Source organism: Haemaphysalis longicornis, unplaced genomic scaffold (assembly GCF_048455015.1).
Source record: "Haemaphysalis longicornis isolate Haplotype H1 unplaced genomic scaffold, Haemaphysalis longicornis Haplotype H1 scaffold_10, whole genome shotgun sequence".
Classification (NCBI taxonomy): domain Eukaryota; kingdom Metazoa; phylum Arthropoda; class Arachnida; order Ixodida; family Ixodidae; genus Haemaphysalis; species Haemaphysalis longicornis.
This window is the reverse complement of record NW_027526204.1, coordinates 128,829,974-128,849,479: the sequence shown is the minus strand read 5'-3', so window position 1 is coordinate 128,849,479 and position 19,506 is coordinate 128,829,974. Positions and strand designations below refer to the sequence as shown.

Sequence of the window (19,506 nt, the reverse complement as noted above, 5' to 3'; positions counted from 1 at the left end):
GGGGGAGGGGGGGGTTAGATAAATGTTGGGTCGATCAAGCGGAGTCATAACGGTCTGCGTCTACTTTCTAAATCACCAAAGTAGATTTAGCTGACCAAAGGTGCGGGTTTGATTCCCGGCCGCGGCAGCCGCTCTTGCGATGGAGGATAAAAGCGAAAAGCGCTCGTGTCTTCGAGATTTCGGCGCATGCTAAAGATTTCCAAATCGTCAAAATTAATAAGGAGCCCTCCACTACCGCTTGCCTCATCGCCTGTGTAGCACGGGCGCGTTAAACCTCATAATTCAAACTAAATCAGCAGAGCAAGCGCAAAACACCGCAGCGAGCAAAGCAAATCTCGCCGCGCGCAGGTGCCGGGGAGCGTCGGCTGTTCAGTTGTCGGCGACAGCAGCGCCGCCGCTATACCGGCTTTATTTTCTGCGCGAAAGTCGACCCGGCGGAGCAATGGGAGAGGCCGCCGCTCGGGCCACTCTAAAACTTCTAGTACACTCTAGCCATGATGGAATGCGTTGGTTACTAGGTGAATACCGACTACTGCCGCCAACTCTAGTAGGCAAAAAGGCAGCGGGCAACGCTGTGAGGGTGGCATCATGTCAGCGCCCATGGAGGAAGAATTTTCTTTCCTCCATGTCAGCGCCGCATCCGACTAAAACCCGCCCGCGACCGCCGCCAAATCGGCCTAAACGCACCAAACTATGCTGGCAACGCTGTCGTTTTTGCCTCAAAACGTCTCCAACTTTGGTCTGAAAAATCGAGGGCCTTTGGCCGTGCTGACAACATTGTTTTGCGCATTTCTTGCTTGTCCTCCGTGCGGGCCGTGCTTCTCCCTGCTTCTCCGGCACCGTTTCGACTTTTAGCGGCCGGACGGCCTGTGCGCCTTCGTGGTTTGGAATCGCTGCTTTTACTCCAACTGAAGTTCCTAGGGTCCTACCGAGCCTCACGTCAGTCTGCGCCTCAGCTTCGACGGCGCAAAGTCGGAGACTTCGCTAGCTCGGTTTCGTGGCCGTGGTAGCAACAAGGTCGTGAGGAGGTAAGTGTTTAGACTTGTCACATCGCCCTTTTCACACGGAGAAGAAAACACACAAGGTGATGTTGCCTTTAGTGTTCGTGGTAGAAGTGTAGGCTAATTTCAAAGTGGATAAGCTACGTGCCATTTCTTGCGAAAGCACACCCGAAACACACGCTAGTGTCGTAATGTTTTTCTTTTTTAACTTACAGTCTCATATGCGTAACTGTTGGCTAGAATCTGCTGTGGTGTCACTATGCTTACCACTAGTGACAGTTATTACATGGAGGCTTACTACGTTAACAGCCGTAGTAAGCGGAACAGGGGTTTTAGATTGCACGCACAAATGTAAAGCAAGCAATGTTTCGGAGATATTTCGTATCATGTGTCATCGAGACGCCGCTCACTGCGCTTTCGTTACAGGGGCTGATAAATTTCCACCACAGTCCCAGCATGTGTACGAGTCGCTGATCAGTGACCTGCTCCGTTTCTAAGAGCCAGACCTACCTCAAGAGACTGCTTGTCCAAGCCTTGGCATACAGGGTGCCACTGTTCTCATTGCGGATGTAAGTGTTTAGCCGAATGTGCGCTCCCGATCCTGTTTTTCGTAGACAGTGCAGTGCAAGTATATTTCTGTTGCGGAGCCACATATATTTGTGGCGCGTGTGCGTGCGTGTGTGTATGTGTGTGTGTCGATACAATTTGCACCTGTCCTCACAATTTCTGTTCTAATTTTTTTAAAACAGAATGGAGAATTTTAAGCGTTTGTATGCAGGAGTTGGAAGATGGAATTTATTTCACGGAATGCATGTCATGACTTATTCTGTTGGAGGGAAAGCACAATAGAGATACTTGATGCTTTCAATGAACAAATACTGTGTAGCATGTGGTGGGCCCACTTAACACACTCACGTTTGATTCCGACAGTTGGTGTTGAGTGTACGTAATGCAGCTGCTTCTCTTTTTCAATTGCTATATTCGCACTACAAGGGTTGCTGAGCATGGTCGTTTTATACGTTATTGAATTGCTAAAGATTGCAATTTACTAACGTAATTGCACTTCAGCAGAAATTTTCTCAAGCAATGCAAGTGTGGTTTCGAAATTCCAGGAGTCTGGTAGGTAATCAAAGAATAGGTAGCAATTGCTACTTTTCGCTAACACGGGGCACTTTTTGGCCGGTCTCACATCACTAGACGAGAATTTTTCTCGAATTGCTCATGCTATAGTCATCGTCCTGAGCCTATTTGTATACACTGTAGAACAAGAACTAAGACCTGCCTGCTGCATTTCCGATTGCTGCTATCTTGCTTTGTCCATATCCATTTGTTGCCCCTGGGTTTTCATCTCTCACACCCCTCCACAGAGTGGTGTCTTCTTCAGGCCTCTCGTTTCTTGGTGGCATTGTCATAGGTGTGAGCAAGCTTTCATGCGACAAAAGGTGCTTTCGAACGAGTAGGTCATGCCAAATTCTTTGGTGAAAAATTAATCTTGAAAGCAATGTTTGACTTCGATCTTTACGTACAGGTGCCGTCATAAGTGGAGCACGGGAGCTGCGGCCGAATTGTATCGGAGCGCCGTGTAGCTGCACCGGCCGTAAATGAAAGCACGAGAACACGCATGCGCGCCTGCCGACGGCGATAGCCCATCTGTACTTCTCAAACCACTTTTTTTAACCTGGCTTCAAGCATTGTTCGCAGCATACTGGTCTCGGCGATGGCGCTGATAGCGTACACACGTAAAAATATTTGAACGAAACGCTACAAATTCCCGTGACAGCGCGCCGCTTCTCCGGCAGCTGGAAGTGCGCCAGAGACGCTGCCAGAATCGTCTCTGCTATCAGCGCCGTCGCCGAGAGCGGCACTGTGCTGCGAGCAATGCTCGAAGCCAAATTTAAAAAGGGGTTTGAGAGGTATAGATGGGCCATCGCCGTTGGCAGGCGCGCATGCGTGTTTTCGTCCTTTCATTTACCGCCGGTGCAGCTACAGGCGCTCCGATACAGTTCGGCCACAGCTCCTGTGCTCCAATTACTTATGACGGCACCTGTACACAGTCACAGTCTGATTTTTTAGATTGTCCAATCATTCAGACACGTCAGTGGCGCTGCCGTCCACCCTATTGTGCCACTGTATAACGACACCTGAAACTTAATATGCTGAAGCCATTCACCATCTGATTTTTCTGACTTTTTGTTTACCGTGACGAGAGGTTAAAATGGCAATAACCGCAGGATCCCTATTGCTGTTCGCTTTATCCTACAGCTTTCAACTAGAATTTTCATGTACCACCCTCTGCTAACCTCTTTTTTTTTTTTACTTCATATTTTGGCCATGCAGCATATGAAGAAAAGATAAGACGGTAGAAGAGAGAGAAGGGGTACAAAATCACAGGTAGTCAGGAAATTGATGCCGACAACGGAGAAACTTGTGATGCTTCCATGTGAAGGAGGAGAAAGAGCAGGCTCAGAAGAAGTTGTCCAGTGCCAACCTCCTCTGAGCCTGCTCTTTCTCTTCCTTCACATGGAAGCATCACAAGTTACTTCGTTGTGGGCATTTACTGTGCGTTAGATATCTGCTTTTGGCATTTCTTTTTTTGCTCCGACCCTGGTTTCTACACACGATTATTACCAGTGAGATTTCGTTCTCTGTGTACATTCGTTTTTTCAACTGCTCTCACATTCCCTAGAAAGTTTGAACAATTGGTCAGCTTGTTCATTCATTTAATCTTGCATAACATTAACTAGAGATGTGCAAACAGGAAATTTCGAACTGTGCATAAAATACAAATAGCAAAAACTGACTGGATTGAATGAATCAAATATATTTAAATACAGATATCTTTTTCATTGTTTATAAAGGTTTTAAAACAAAGTGACAAAAAAGATAACTTAGGCAGTCGTCAGGACCCGAGGCATTAGAATATTTATGTATCGATAGGAAAATGGTACAAAAAATGGCAAGTAAACGGCAACCACATGCAGCGACGGCAAAATGTAACTCAATGGGTACAGCAAACTGGTAGTGTGGATGACGGTGACAAGCGAAAATGTTTATAACCAGGTTGCTAAGGGAGTCGACAGCAGAAGGCGACGGGCTGACGCCGCCGCTTGCTTTTTGCTGGACAGAAGCAGCCCACAAGTGAGCAGCAGCGACGAACGACGACAACGCAGGGCATTGGCGGCAGTTTGATCATTTTTTTCACTTGTTGCTGTAACTCGTGCTATCTGTTTGGTGTACCCATTGAGTTACAGTTTTCACGTCGCTTCTCGCTGTCGCTGCGTGTGGTTGCCCCTTAAAAGATTAAGACAGTATGGCAAGGCAGCCGAACGAAATTTGGCACACTCTGCCGTGGAAAATGCGGTTTCCTCAACATGTTGTGACCAGAGAAATTATACAGTTGGCTACCATTAGTACAAAGTCCGCAACAAAAAAACAGAAGGCACAATAGCGCATTGCTATTGGTTATTCGAATGTGACACAGCTTGCCGTGATAGTTCAGACTTGTGGTGAAAATCGAAGCCTGAAGCTTTCACCACGCAAACTGTTGCACGGAGCTGTGCACAACAAAGAAGGTTGAGGGCCTCAAAAGAGAGATGCTTACACTGGCACAAGTCTCAAGTGACCGGCTGCTTTATCAGCTATGCGCTGCCTCGGTTGTGATGGTGCCAACATTGCAGGACACGGCGGTATTTTATTCCAATTTTATCAAGATGTGACGTTCACCTTGATGCTTTTTATTCGAAATAACTTTCAATTAATCGAAAAATTGGGTTTCAGCTTTAAATTACCAAGCAATTTCTTCTACTGAATTGAATTTAACATTGGTGGGACCAGAGCATTGCTTCCAATTACCCAAAAATTCCAATTAGGTGATGATCAAGAGTCGACTGCATTTGAATGGCTTGCTCCAGGCATTGAAAAGAGGTTAGGTACGTTAGTGGTTGGTATGACCTTTACTTTAATGCAAGCATTTCCAGCAAGTAATGAACCTTGATTTCTCACTCATACCACCATATTGATGGGAAACTTCTTTCCAGTTTATAAATTTTGCCCAGGTAGCGTTGCACCTCAGCCAACATTGGCTGCCAGAGTTCCACTCTTGTGCAAGGCTTTTGTGGTAGGCTTTCTTGCATGGCTTCGGCGTCGTGCCAGAAAAGCTAACACTAAAGAAAATGCCATGCAGTGAAGCTTGGAAGTTTGCATGTCATGTGGCAGAGCCAACTTTTATTTCTGTATTAATGAGCTGCAAACTTTATCTGCTCCATGAGGATAAATATTTAGTGTTATAAGCAGTGAAGAGCCACTATATTCCCTGGGTACACATGGAGCATGGCTTACAAGGAGAAATAACATACAAAACGAAAGCAAGTCCTTGGTGGCTCCACAACACTGCAGGGTTCCATAGCCTCCCAGCTGAAGCCATCAGATTGCGTGGTATTCATCGGAGCTGTCTGGGGACCTCATGACTCGCGCCTCAACAGTGCACCAGGCGAACCTATCAGTTTACGTGGTGTTTGTCGAAGGTATTATAGTTACTAGCACCGTGTCTCGGTATGGAATGTGGTTCGACATCGGGTGTACTGCTAGATTCTGCGCCAGCTAATACAACATATAAATAGACATCTCATTTTTTTAAATGTTTATACCCGTGGTGGACTTACTTCTTTTACCCATTTTTTAACTCTAAAACTGATGCTTCACTTAATTATTCTACTACTTTGAGTAAAGTGGATCAGGAAATTTGTAATGCAAGTGAAAGGTGTCGTGACCATACCACTTTTTACATTCTGTCTTGCATGCTCATGGTCCCAGCGCTGCTGCAGCAGCAATAAAGAAATGTAAGGAAAAACAGGGAAAAACACTTTCTAAAAATGAAAAAGGGCTGGAGTTATACAGCTGTATATCATACTCTTCCTGACTGGGATAGATTGAACAAACTTCAGAACCAACCAAATTTCAGAACTGTTCAGCTACAGAAATAATTTCTTTGCAACGCAGCTTGCTAAGGCAATCTGCTTGCCATTTTTTTTTTAGAGCGCACCTCTTAAGTGGCCAACTGCACTCAAATTTCACCTCGACCAAATTTATTTTAATGTCTAGTAAGTACCCCCACATCAGCTGGGACACGAGTGGTAGCCCCGTGAACTGCCTCGTTAATCAGTCAGAGGCGTTTAAAAAAGCTCCACCGTAGACCACGCTGCACCTGCCGGCAGATTGCGTAAACAGCCATGACACACCTGTGACGCTCCAGCTGACGGTGGCTTCTTCCTCTGGCCAGCCATGCAGCTAGAGAACCAGTCAAGCTCTGCTGCGAACACTTCACCCGTTTGCTGCCCCATACACCGTCCGGCCGCTCGCTGGATGGCTGCAATGTCATTTTAATGGCCGCGCTCTCCTCGATTTCGGTTTCAAAATCGCCGGTTTTTGCTTACCGCTTGCGGCGTCCACACGCGTATTTCAGCCGTTGTATTTTGCATCTTGCTTTCTTTTTCAGCAGACTATACGGAAATGGTGTTTTCAAGAGGTCGAAATTTTGAATGCAGTTAGCTTCAAGTGCCCGCTTGACTCCTGTGGTTTCGTGTGGCCGTCGACTTTGTTGTAACCGAACGAAGAAGAGGGCACTGGAGGTAAATGAGATAGAGCTAGCAGGAAGGCGGAGGAGGAAAGTAAAATGAAAGTGTAAAAGGGAGGGCAGTACGCAGAGGCCACGCGAGACATGCTCAGTCAGGAGGCGGACTCTTAGCCTTCAACCCAGCGTGCGGGCTAATTGCGACTCATGCGGCATATTCTCCCCTGGTGAGCCTGGGGAAACATTACTGCGTTGTTGTTGTCCTAGCAACGCCACCGCCATGTTGGCTTTGAAGGCGTTGTAATTGCCATGGCAACAATGCGAGAGCGCGCAGCTTGCGTGGGGGAGAGGTAACGCTCTCCCCTCTCATGCCGGTTGGATTCCTTCCCCCCTCCCCGTGTCCCTCCGTCCCCCCCATTCCCACCCGGCAACCGCCGCCGCCACGCCGCTTGAGCAGTAACGACGCCAGCTCGAATATCACTTGAACACTTTATTCGCGTTACGTGCGCGAACGCGACGTGCGGCGAGAAACACCGATGACCAATACAACACAGACAAGGTTGTCTGTCTTCAAGCACAGCCATGGAGGAGCACAGCACACGCACGACACAAGTCCTATCCTTCAGCTCAGCTTCACGTACGGCATACGAACGACGTTCTCACCTTTTGCTAACAGCACTCAAAGAGTCTTCGCGTTACGATTCATCCTGGTGTTCTTGGCGTCCCTTTTGCAGCACCGCAATGTCCGAGGGAGCACATACGAGAAGTCACCCACTACATGAGACACGCGCGTCGCCCTCGCTGCTCGCCGCGCGGAAGCAGCAACTGCGGTGACCGTTATGCCGTTATAGCGCATGCGCGCCCCCCCTCGCGCCGGAGACCCGGAGAGAAGCGGAAAGAAAAAAAAACGAGGGGAGGAGTGTTTCCCCAGCGCCACTGCCTCTTGGCGCGCAATAATAGAACCGAAACTAGAAAAAGTAGCATTGGCCTGGCTCAGTGGCACCGAGGCGCTGTGAGAAAACGCCAGAGTAGCGTCTGCGTCGTGTGTTCACTGATGACACGATCACTTCCTGAGATACAGCAGCTACACGCTGTCACCGAGAAGACTGCAGTTCGCACTGCACTCCAATTTTGCATTAGGGAGTATCGTATTCTTGAGCCGTCTTTTTTTCTTTGGTGATTATTCCTAGCGCAGTGTTCAGAAAAGTTTGCAGTATCTTAGTTTTGTGTCATGTTTACTTTTAGCGCACCCAATGCAGATATGCTGCTACCAATAATCTCAAAATCACACACCGTAAACAGCTCACTGCAATTGAAGAACAAAACACACTTGGTCTGCCGACAGTATTCAGAACATTTATTTTGCATTCCGAGTTTTCGAATGATACTTCAGCTTTATGTGCACAGAGGGCAAAGGTATCATCAGGCTGGACTCCAGTGTGCCACTGTATTTTTCCAACAATGCTCCAATCATACACAAGAAATCGCTGTTTCTGAACCAAAAGAAAAAAAAGACAGCTATTCTTGGTTGCCCGCCGCTTTTCTTGTTTTTTTGTCAGATTCATAGCTAGTTCTATTTCACCCGTTTGGAGAATGCAGAAATTTGTGGAAGCTTACCTCAGGTGTCACATACACCTGATGGAACATAGCTTGCACCACATGAAAAAGACAGTGAAAACGTGTCTGTTACCAATGGCTGGTCACACAGAAAGGAACGTATAAATGCGGGGCATGCGGGGCTTTCTTGAAAGAAAACTAGCAGCAAGCCACACAGTCAGCAGCAGCGGCATGACGGAAAAAAGCGCGCTAACCCACCGAAAGACAGCGTACCTAATTAACAATATGTTGTCACCAATACTTAACAAGAGATTAGGTCGAACACTGTATACAAATCTGCTTGTATGCATTTAAAATTTGCCGCCAATCTACCGTGCTGTTGCTTCTGCTACAAGCACATTCATGCACCATGATTTGCTACAGCGGATTTCGCGTTTTTGTGGATTAATACCATGCTATTTTGGCTTTCTCTATTACCATTTCAAATTTGCTTTCTTTTGAAGCTTAACGAGTACTCAGATCGCAATAATTGTAAGTGGCCGCTAAATTTAGCGAAATGTCGATGCTGATCTGGTAACATTGATGTAAACAAACATTCAAGATGGCGGCGCCCATGTATGCTTACGGCAATTGAGTTATCGAACTCAAATACCGCTTATTCATTAGTTACGGTCTATATTACGCTGTTTTTGAGCTTACGTGACGCACCCGAAGCCGGAAAAGCTTCGGAGCCTAGCGGTTCTGTACAGTTAACCTGTGTAAAGTACTAATATTAGCCAGTGGAAGAGGCCGAACTGCTTACCGGCGTTGTCGCACGTCCCGTGGCTGTAACTTGGTTGCTTCATTGGGGCTCTTCGATTTACAGTCTCGGACTCACCGTGGGTAGTCCGCGGGTAGTCCGAGGATTCCCCGAAGTCATAGGGATACATGTGAAAATCGAATGCCGGACTGCTTCTCGGGGAGTCCGCGGCGAGTCCGAGACTGGAAATCAAAGAGCCCTACTGTTTGCGGTTGCGCCGTTGTTTTTATAGTACTCCTTGGATGTTCAGGCATGATTTGCAGTCAGTGTAACTTGCCTTGTGGCATCGATTTCGTTAAAAACTACGTAGAATGACCGTTACGATGTACCGATATTCGGATCAAGAACTTGCAGTGACGATGCGATGACGATTGGATGTCTTGCGAGTAACGATTGTGCGAATCAGTCAGTGATCGAATATTATTCTCTAAACATTTAAATTTGATTGAATCTGATTTTTATGGGGTTAAAATTTACGAGTAAATTAGTGTTAACGTATGATCCTATTGGACCGCGGTAAGGCGAGGGCGACACTCGCAAAAATTGCTCACTGCATCGGTGGCGCAGCTGGTTGTGGTGCGGACGTTCAATGGGCATGTGTAGCGAAAATAAGAAGTTCATTAAACACTGAAAGCGTGCGTAATAGCCGAACATAATAGACAGGACGAGATTGCAATAGACGTTTGCATGTTTTGGAACATGCAGTGAGCACCTTGCTTACACATTGGTTGACTTCCACGACCAAACGAATATGGTGCTTTTTGCTTAAGCTATCACGTATTACTTCACATGGAGTAACCTGGAATGCTATACTCATACACTGCAGGGTTTCGTTACGTTCCAATGTCCATGCAATTCATCCAGTACCAGCACCCCACTGTCGCTCAGCTGAATGCTGGGGAGTGCCACATTTTATCGAAAAATGTGATGTGTACCTGACTATATCAAAATTTTCCTGTATCCACAGTACAAACGTCAGGAGCTCCTCGACCACAATTTCATCTGGCTAGTCTTACCTTCGGGTGGTGTTGTAGCTGCCAAGGCCAAAATGCATTGGCTAGGAAGCTATACACAAGTTTATGTATCTTGCCTATGCCACTAGTGCATATGTATACAACATATGCTGGCACACATATATACATGCACTAGCATATATGCTTACAGAGTGCAATGCATGCCGGATGAGAAAAATTTGTTTACCTAATGTGAATCGATGTGGTAGCGCTCGAACAGTCACTAAGCACTGCTTAGGGCATGTGTAGCATGCTAATCACTGCTTAGTGACTGTTACTTATCTTGTTTTGTGCAACTAGTTGAACCACTATTCTGGGTTCAACACTTCATGATGACCTTGGCATTGTTTACTCTGCGAAGTTCTAAAAGCGTGATAATGAGCACTAATATCACCTGAATTACATGGCCTCCCTCCCTGAAACTATTGGAAGGTGATAAAGGCGATACGCTGCCCTACCACCAGACGATAAGGCCATGTAAGCCCTAGCCTCCTCCTCTTACTGCCGTCTCTGTGCAGTTACTGCACTCTCCATTGATTCTTGCAGCAACTGCTGTACCTAGCATATCCGACGCCCCTGGGAATTGCCTAGAAAAGCTCGTTTGCTCACTTAACATTCTTTCGCTCTGTGAACTTTTGTTATGCCCTGGATGCGGTCTAACAGAAGGGAAAATGTTTGGGCGTGTTGGTTCATACTCTCACGAGAAACATAGTGCAGTAAAAACAGACTAAGTCGAGGACGGGACAAGTGCAAGGTTTCAACAAATGCTTTATTGCAGGGCCAGCACATATAAAGACACCTGGCTCGTAAGAGGAGAAAATAAAAAATAAATAAACAACAAACGATGAGAGAAAACCCGCCACATGCCGCCTACACCAGGAAATCAAGCTCTGGCTTTGATAAAGCCACAGACAGTCTACGGACACACTGATCACCAGAACATGCTATCTAACTTGCTTCCACAAGTTTCTCGTCAGCCCAGAGCAGTGGTAATGCAAAACAATTGTCTGGTCATACATGGGATAACAAAGGTTTCCCGTTACACACATTTTACAATGGGCAGCCAGGTGGCTGTTAGTGGGATCAATGTCTTGTTCACAGCCCCGAACAGGCTTTTGGGCTTGTGCAGGTTAACCTGCCTAATGCGTGTGCAAAAACCGGTCTGCTCTAAGCTGGTATGCTGTGGGCATCATGCTGTCTACAAAATTTCACTCTCATGTGGCAGCGACTATACTGGCCAAACAAGAAGATATTTGGCTGTCCATTTAAGAGTACAAGAATAAAGTAAGCAGCGTTGCCACTGACGGCCAGCGGGCTGCCCATTGTAAAAAGTGCGTATCGGGATACCCGTGTTATCCCCTGCACGACGAGATGATTGCTTTGCATTACCACCAGTCTGGACTGACGAAAGAACTTGTGGAAGCAGCTGAGATGGCATGTTCTGGTGATCAACGCATCAATACGCCAGGAAATAAATCTCTAGCTTTTTGAAAGCTAGAGATTTATTTCCTGGCGTAGGCGGCGCGTGGTGGTTTTTGTCTCATCTTTCGTTGTTCGTTTTGATGTTTTCCTTTCTTTCTCTCCTATTATGAGCCAGTTATTTTTATAAGCGCAGGTCCTGCAATAAAGCATTTGTCGAAAGTTAGCTCTTGCCCCAGCCTCACCTTGTCCTTTGTTTCTACTGCACTGTGTTTTCTGTGTTACTCTCTTGTTGTTGTTACTCTTTTTTTTCTGTCTTGCACGTCACTTTTTTGTTCCATGCCCATTGACTCCACAGTTTGACAAAATAACAGATGCGATTCGATAAGGTAGGGCACCTACCAAGCTTGGGCTAAAATTTATCCGTACTACTTGCATCACTACACACCGTCAAAGCCGCCACTGACTCGGGGGAGGAGCCGCACCCCGCTAAGGAGAGGGTGGGGAGCAATGGGCGGGATCACGACTGTGCTTACAAGAAGATGTGGACCTCACTAATGTAAGAAAGTCATGAAGTGGTGCAGCTTCTTATGTGTGACAGTTACGAATAAGTAGAATGCCGCTGTTTCTGTTCCACATCATCATTCCTTCCCTCGGTCTTGCCATCCTTGTCATGCTAGCCATGCCATCCAGCAAGATGAAGAGAACACACCTCCCTTCCAAAGGGGCAATGTTATGTCACCCGTGCCTCATTGACATGAAGCCTCCATTAAGGAGTGCATGTGTGTTTGCTAATGCATACGTGAAATCGCAGTGTGCCCTGCAATCCTTTAAAAGGAGAAATTGATTTTTTTTCCCCTGCAATCCCTTGTCTAACTCTCACTGCACATTTTTTTTTTCTTTTGCCAGCAGGGAGCCACAAGCCAGGTAGCAACAAACTTGGTGCAGATTGGTGCCACTGGTGTTGTGTCCCTGGAGCGAGCCAAGAACTTCTGTTCGTGGTCAGCGGGGTAGAGTGTCTCATCTGTTTGAGCGGTGGACTGGAGCCATGGCACTTGCAGAGCAACAAGAAGAAAGCGATTGTTGTAGAGCAATTCAGTGACATTTTGTCGCTCATGCCCTGCCAAAGGGCACAAAGAAAAGTTTTACGAAGAGTTACTGACACTGCTAAACTTTCTTCTTTGCGTGTACATATGACAGTACTTCATGGTGCCTTGCATCATTCAGCACTGAATTTTATCATTTTAGCTCTGAAAGAATTTCTAGCTCTGTTATAAGGAATTTTAAGTTTACATTGCTGTCAGCACATATATTTAATGAAGCTTGCTTTCTTTTCCGTACAGCAGTTAAAATTTGTAGGTTAATGCACGGAAGCCATACTTGAGCTGTAATGCATACCGTAGTTGCAGACTATCGGCTAATTAAACCAGTTGGGGCATTAATGTTGTCTAAGACTTTGCGCACGAAGGCAATTTTGTTTGCCTTCATAAGAAAAACGGCTGCTCCAGAAATGCACACCTCGTGCAACTGTTTTAATGACAGCGGCAGAGTGAGAAATGAGTTTAAAAAAAATTGAGAGGGGGTTTATGAAAAACAGTTTTGCTCCGACCGACTTTATATACAGTGACCTCCCATGCTCGCTGATGCCAAATGTTTTTTTTCTCCTTGTTTGGCTTTTTTTAGTTCTTTCCTATGCCAGTGCACCAGCTTGTGATCCCCATTGAAGCATTGTGAGCTATTTGCCCGGCCTGTTGTCAATGGTATTTCGCCTCCTCCTCAGTTTGTTGCACTTATTATAGGCTCATTGACACTGCACCAAGTACACCTGTGGGCTCGACAGTGTGCTTCAGTGAATCGCTTTCTAAATGCGAAAATATTACTTGCTATGTTGCGAAACGCACCCGGTCGGTGTCCACAGAACGCACATTCGGATATTGTCTGCAAAAAGCGTCCACAACAGCTGACAATTTCCTAATGCATTCCTAACATTCCACGTCACAGAATGGTGCGCACATCCATGGAATTCCATGGATGGTTGGATGGTTCCATGGCGTGGACCAGAAAGAAATAAACAAGAAGCACGTGGTGTGCACTGTTGCATATACTGCTGCAGAAAAAGAAACATTTGACGCTTGCTCAATTCCGATTTCCTTGCAACACGCTCCGTAAGACGTGCAACACAAAAATAAATGTGCATTCAAATAAATTGCTCCCGCAGTCTTTGTTGGCCCTCTGCTTCAGTCGAGGCACTGCCGCAGCAGCATGGATAGTGATTCTGTAATGAGTGGCTGCACCGAGTGCACTGTCAGGATTGTAGGCTATAGGCGGCATTGGCGGAACGCTCGACAACAAACCGAGCCATAAAAGACGCTGTCGCGCTCTCATCCTGTTGGAATATGATGAGATCCTGTGCGATTTTCTTGCGTTGCACTTTCAGTCAACCCGATGGTTTACTGTTGCATACAGCTGAGCAAGGCCAGCAGCGGCATGGCAAAAGCATTTTCTTTTTGTTTGCTTCTTATCGCTTTGGTATACGGGCGTGGCTCAAAAAGATATCACGAAGATAACTATGTGTATGGTTCTCATCGCCGGCCCTGACCAGGGCCAACTCTCGTATACCCAACTTTGCCATTTGTAGGGCTGGCGAGCCACCTTGAGGACGGTGCTACACGAGTGGCACAGTTTGTGAAAGAGCCGCAGCCCCTGAAGAATTTTGGATCAACTAGTGCTCCTGCAGCTGGAAAATTGTTATGCTCCCGCGCAAGAATGACGGCATTTCCCTGCTTTAAATGGCCAATTTGGAAATGCTTTGCACAAACTCAAGCGTTTCCTGCCAAATTTCGCATGTGCGCAAATGACCGTCACGCCAAAAGAAAGCTTCTCCATGTAGAGCCAAGGTTAGTAAAGGTTATGAATGTTTGAATGAATGGGAATGCTCAAAAATTAATAATGGTAGTCGAGCCAGTAAGTGTGGTACCCGTGTGGTTTAGTTGTATACGTTGACTTTTCCATTGGTGAGAGTCAGGTCTGGACGAGCCATTGTATTCTAGGTGCTGACCAGTGATATACATACTAACTAGAACGGTCGGTTGTTATTGGTACCGCCACTGCATTTCGTGCCAACAGTCACTCTGAGCAAAGTGAAGCTGGTGAGGTTGGAGATTATTTAGCACCACCTGATGGGGTGCACCGTCCCTACCCAGCAATTTTCAGCACGCTGGCCCTCATTGTTGCCGGCTGCCATGGGAAGGTCGCTATCTATGAAGCCAGCCTGGTTTTAGCTGCAGCGCAGTAAAAAAAACAGCGCAGAAGGAAAGATCCTTTCATTCATCCTCTTCACCTGACCATACACATAATCCACATGGATTATATGTGTATTGTTGTTGAAGTGCAGTTGCAGCATGCCAGGATATAATTTTGAATGGGTACGTGTTTACCTCTCATGGCCATTGCTATTCTTTCTGGTGCCTATAGTTTTGTTTTGTACACCTCATTGTAACCACACAAATGGCGTGTACAGTGCATTTGTGTAAATAAAATTTATTTACTAGTGCGATTCCTTTTCTTGTGTTGCACCTTTTCAATATAGTTTGTATCTACTTGTCCAAGTGTCAGTCCTACGAGTAACCTTCATCGCCAGGTCCTGCCTAACAGATTAAAATGAAAATATGGCAGCAAAGCAAGTCATCAAACCTACTTTATTTTTCACTAAGTGCATACAGAAAATTTTCACTGAACTGTCTGTTGGTCTGTATACACTAGCTGGCCGGAAAGGCCTCCATGGAGGTATTACAAATTGAAGGAGCTCCCATTCATAACATGACTGGGACAACAACTCGACCGAAATGTTTACAGAGGTAGCACAACTTTGCACTGCTACAAAGAGCGTTGCCTACCTGTCTGCTATTTTTGTCTGAAAAGGCAATATCTGGTGTACACCATGGTTTGCTCACTGTTGAAAACAATACCCCAAATTCTGAAAGGCTGCAATAAAATAACACTGGCCTGTCAAAGCAGCACTAAATTTTTGAGTCTTAATATTATAAAATCTGAAAGTAAAGGTCCTATATTGGTCTATGTAATTGAGCAACCCCGACAGCTGAAACTTACACCCTTTTTGTGTGTGGGAGGGGGGGGAGGGGAGAGGCTTTGTTCAACTTGTGTGCCGAAGCTGCACATGCACCTCGAAGCACACCATATTGGGGGCTATGGATCAATTTGGACTACTTGGGGACCTTGAAATGTGCAGCAAAATCTCTACACACAGGTTTTCTTTTTCGCCTCTACCAGAAAAATGGCTGCCATGGCTGGGATTGAAACCACATCTTCGATCATGGCAGTGAAACATTCTAGCCGCTGGGCTGTTACAGTGGGTAATACATAATGGTTTTAATTTAAACTGGATCTATTTCTTGTTAGCAGAAACGTAATTTAAAACGGAACAAAAAGTGCTTTTGGTAATTTTTGCTTGCATCAATAACCTGCTAAGGTTCCCTACAGAACGCACAGCTCCTTAAGTTGTATCAAGCTATAGAACATGGCAGATCCTGAGGAAGTTTTTCAGAAGATCCCAAAATAGAGACCCACGATTAAGGCAAATGTGTTATCCAAACTTATATGGACCGAGCTTTCAAAATGTAAGTAGTGAGAAAATGCGATACCCTGGAACACATGAACGCAATAGCCTAGAAACTTCTAACAGCACCCTCAAAGTGAGTGACCTAGCGTAAATTATGCTGTGTTTTTCCTATTTTGATTATGCCTCAGGCAGGGCCACATTTAGTCAGGAAAGCCAGTTTGCAAATGTGACGTCCGGCTGGATATCACAGGTGCCACGCATGTATACCTCAGTTAACGCTATTTTGCTACTATAGAGAGCAAATGGCAGATTTATGCTGTACGCTTCTTCTATCCGAAGTGCAATTTTACCGTTCTAGGAATTCAAAATTTACGAACAGAGCTATAAAAGTTTGCTCTGCCATACAACACGCAATCCTTCAAGCTTCACCACAACGAACGCCTGTTTGGGTCGGCTTTTCAGCACGACGACTAAGCCTTGCAAGAAAGCCTAATGCAAGCAACACCTTGAGCAAAGCCAGAGTGGTAACTCTGCTGTACAGTAACTGAAGTGGAATGTTATCTGTGCAAAGTTAATAAGCCGGAAAGAAGTGTCCGGCCAATGGGATGGCATGAACGAGAAATTGAGTTATTACTTGTTGGCTATGCCTCGGTAGCATACTGGTCCTAGTAGGCATGCATAGCAAGGGCCTTATTTCAATGACTGGAGGGGCTGCAGCCCGTAAAATATACTTCTATTCAGAGGACGTTGAAAAACCCACATGTCTCCAAGAAAATGTGTGCCAAACTTTTTTCACTGCTCCAGTCTCTTATTCACCTCTTTTTTTTGTACCATTTCTAAATCAGTGCACAAACTCTACATGTCAGGTTGTGATTAACCAATTTATCTTTTCTCTCTGAGCTCTGCTTTCAAAGCTGTAAACACGCTAAATCAATGATATTCAGTCGAACATACTTTATTCCATCTGCAGTCACTTTTTCTATTCGTGTGTGATTTGCGGTACAAAATTTGATATTTCTACACCCCTGCAAAAAGGTGTATCGCAGGAGTAGTAAATCTAATTTCTTTGGAGGAAGTGGAAGTTTTTTTTCCCCCAATCTGAAGCAGCGCGCACAGCATGCTTTTTCTGTAAATTACATACCCTCCATTATAGAAAAAAAGAATTTGGCAGTCGTTTGACTTCAGTGTGTGAGTAGTAGCGCTTGAGCGGGGGAAGCACAGTTTGATTATCGTTCTGATTTTTTTTTTGTTCAGACTGATGAGTGTGACACTGAGCATTGATATCAGTTGAAATACTTTGCCTGTCCACCCGTGAGACTATTTAGCTTGCAGAGCCAATGCACTGCACGAATACGAGGCAATAAAGCTGCAAAGGCCGGAACCCAGATATATATATATTGTAAGAAAACTAAGCTTGAGCTCCCCGCTTCTCACAGTCGGCGGCTGTCCTCTTTGCTGTCTTAGTAAATTGACCACTGGTTGTGCTCAGCTCTCTTTTCCCAAACCTTCACGCCTCTACTCCAGTTAAAACGAACTCCATGAATAGGATGAACAACACTTTTGCTTGCTTGTAACATCCACAACGCAAAAACCTCAGCTTAAAACAAATTTCTGGTAATACATATTTTTACGGTTTCCTCGAGTTTGTCTTAATGAGCGTCTACTGTATATATGCTCTACCCTGCTCTCCTTACTGTCGTTCTCTGTGTATCCTGTGCAGCTACAGCCCTTACTAAGTGGGCCCAGATGGAACCCGCTTGTCTTTAGCGTGTGTGAATGAGACGCAGCATAAGTTGCTCTTCCTTTGGTTTTTTTTTTTTTTTTTTTCTTTAAATGGCCAATTTCGAAATGCTTTGCACAAACTCAAGCGTTTCCGTCGGAGGGGTTCGGCTTTTGAGGCACCAGACACATGCATGAATATCGTGGTCAGCCTCCCTAGTGCGTGTGCACTAATAATACCCTGCCCTTGCCAATCCTCGAGTGGGCATGTGCCATTCTTCAGCACACTTGCACACAGTTTGTCGTAAGAAACATGCTAAGCTCCTTGTTAAGTGTGTGATGAGACACCCTTGACTTGACAAGTTTACATCAGCCAAATGACCTAAAGTATTAGGGACCATTTGAAAACGCGCACTTTCGGTAGAAAATTACCCAGGCTGTTTGATTGCAAAGGTTGTAATTGTGCACCCAAATTGATAAACAAAAATAGCGGAAGGAAGCTGCAGTGTAATGGCACATTAAGTTTGTATCAAATGAAGGAGAACAATATATGTGAGTGAGACCCCTCTTTATCAATCTACTCTAAGGAATGTGCCTTCTTAGATAAGTTCTTTTTGTGTGTGCTCTGGTCGAATGCTTGTGGCCTTTTGTTATTGCTTCTCTCATACATGATGGACATACCCTAAATAAATCAGTTGCAAGTAGCGTCCGTCCTGTTAGTTCAATCCTGGGTGATTTGGTATAAAACAGCGCCTCATCCTAACGCCAAATACAAGCATAAAACAGCGCGGCACTTTTCTGATGTGTATGCCTTTGTAGCTACCTTGCTGAAATTAATAAGCGATGCAGGCATCATTGTGGGTAGCACAAGCCACATGCAGTAACTAGAGCTTCTATGTACAGTTAAAATGCATTGTCCGTTTCCTTGTTCACCCTTCGCACTAACTTAAGATTACATGCTTTTTTAGATTCTTTTAAACTGAACACAAATGCTGGCACACGTCAAATTATGCAACGACTAAACATCCCACAGGCTAGAATACACTACAAATTCAAACAGACTTGACAAGCTGATACACTACAAACATACGGAAGCGGAGCTTGCAGGCTCTAGTAGAATGAGGTTATTCATAGAAGTCCTGAGTAATTAGTCACTATTGCTAGGCATATTTCATCACAACTACGAGATAAAAGTGACGGCCGGAAGCACGCCGGCTAATACACGAAGAAGCACAGGCACCGATGTCGAAAGCTTGCAGGGAGTGTAAAGCTCGCCTTCCACTCTCAGATTCCTTGGCACAAACGGGTGGCGGTGCTGCACCAAATGCACCAAGGTGAGCCAACTTCACACAAGGATCGCACGGAGAACACTCAGCAGCAGTTTGATGAAAGCAACCAGCAAGATGGGCACGCTTCCGGCGCTGCACAGTGGAGATCGGCTTCTTCTGTAGATCGGCTGATGCGCGATACCCGGTTCTAGGTTCTGTAGTGCTGGACCGTGCTGGGCAGCATCACAGCAGACCGCAGCGACTAAAACCCGTACACAAGGATCGCACGGAGAACACTCAGCAGCTGTTTGATCAATATGGGCACATTTCCGGCGCTGCACAGTGGAGATCGGCTTCTTCTGTAGATCGGCTGATGAGCGATACCCGGTACTAGGTTCTGTAGTGCTGGGCCGTGCTGGGCAGCATCACAGCAGACCGCAGCGACTAAAACCCACGACCGGAGCCGGTCGTGCTAAAACCCGCCCGCAACAACACGGTCGTGTTCCGGGCCGATGTCCGGGCGCGTTGCAAGTGTTGCCAGCATAGCCATGAGGGGCAGCGTCCAGCGGCATCCGACTAAAA

At 45.8% G+C, this 19,506-nt stretch overlaps 1 long non-coding RNA gene across 1 annotated transcript; it reads left to right on the top strand.

Annotated features, from left to right (window-relative positions):
- Positions 1–655: 655 nt before the first annotated feature.
- On the top strand, positions 656–15,101 carry LOC144159317 (uncharacterized). The gene is made up of 3 exons (XR_013320276.1): positions 656–1,028; positions 1,428–1,570; positions 12,268–15,101. It is a non-coding gene; the product is annotated as an uncharacterized LOC144159317 (long non-coding RNA).
- Positions 15,102–19,506: the final 4,405 nt, after the last annotated feature.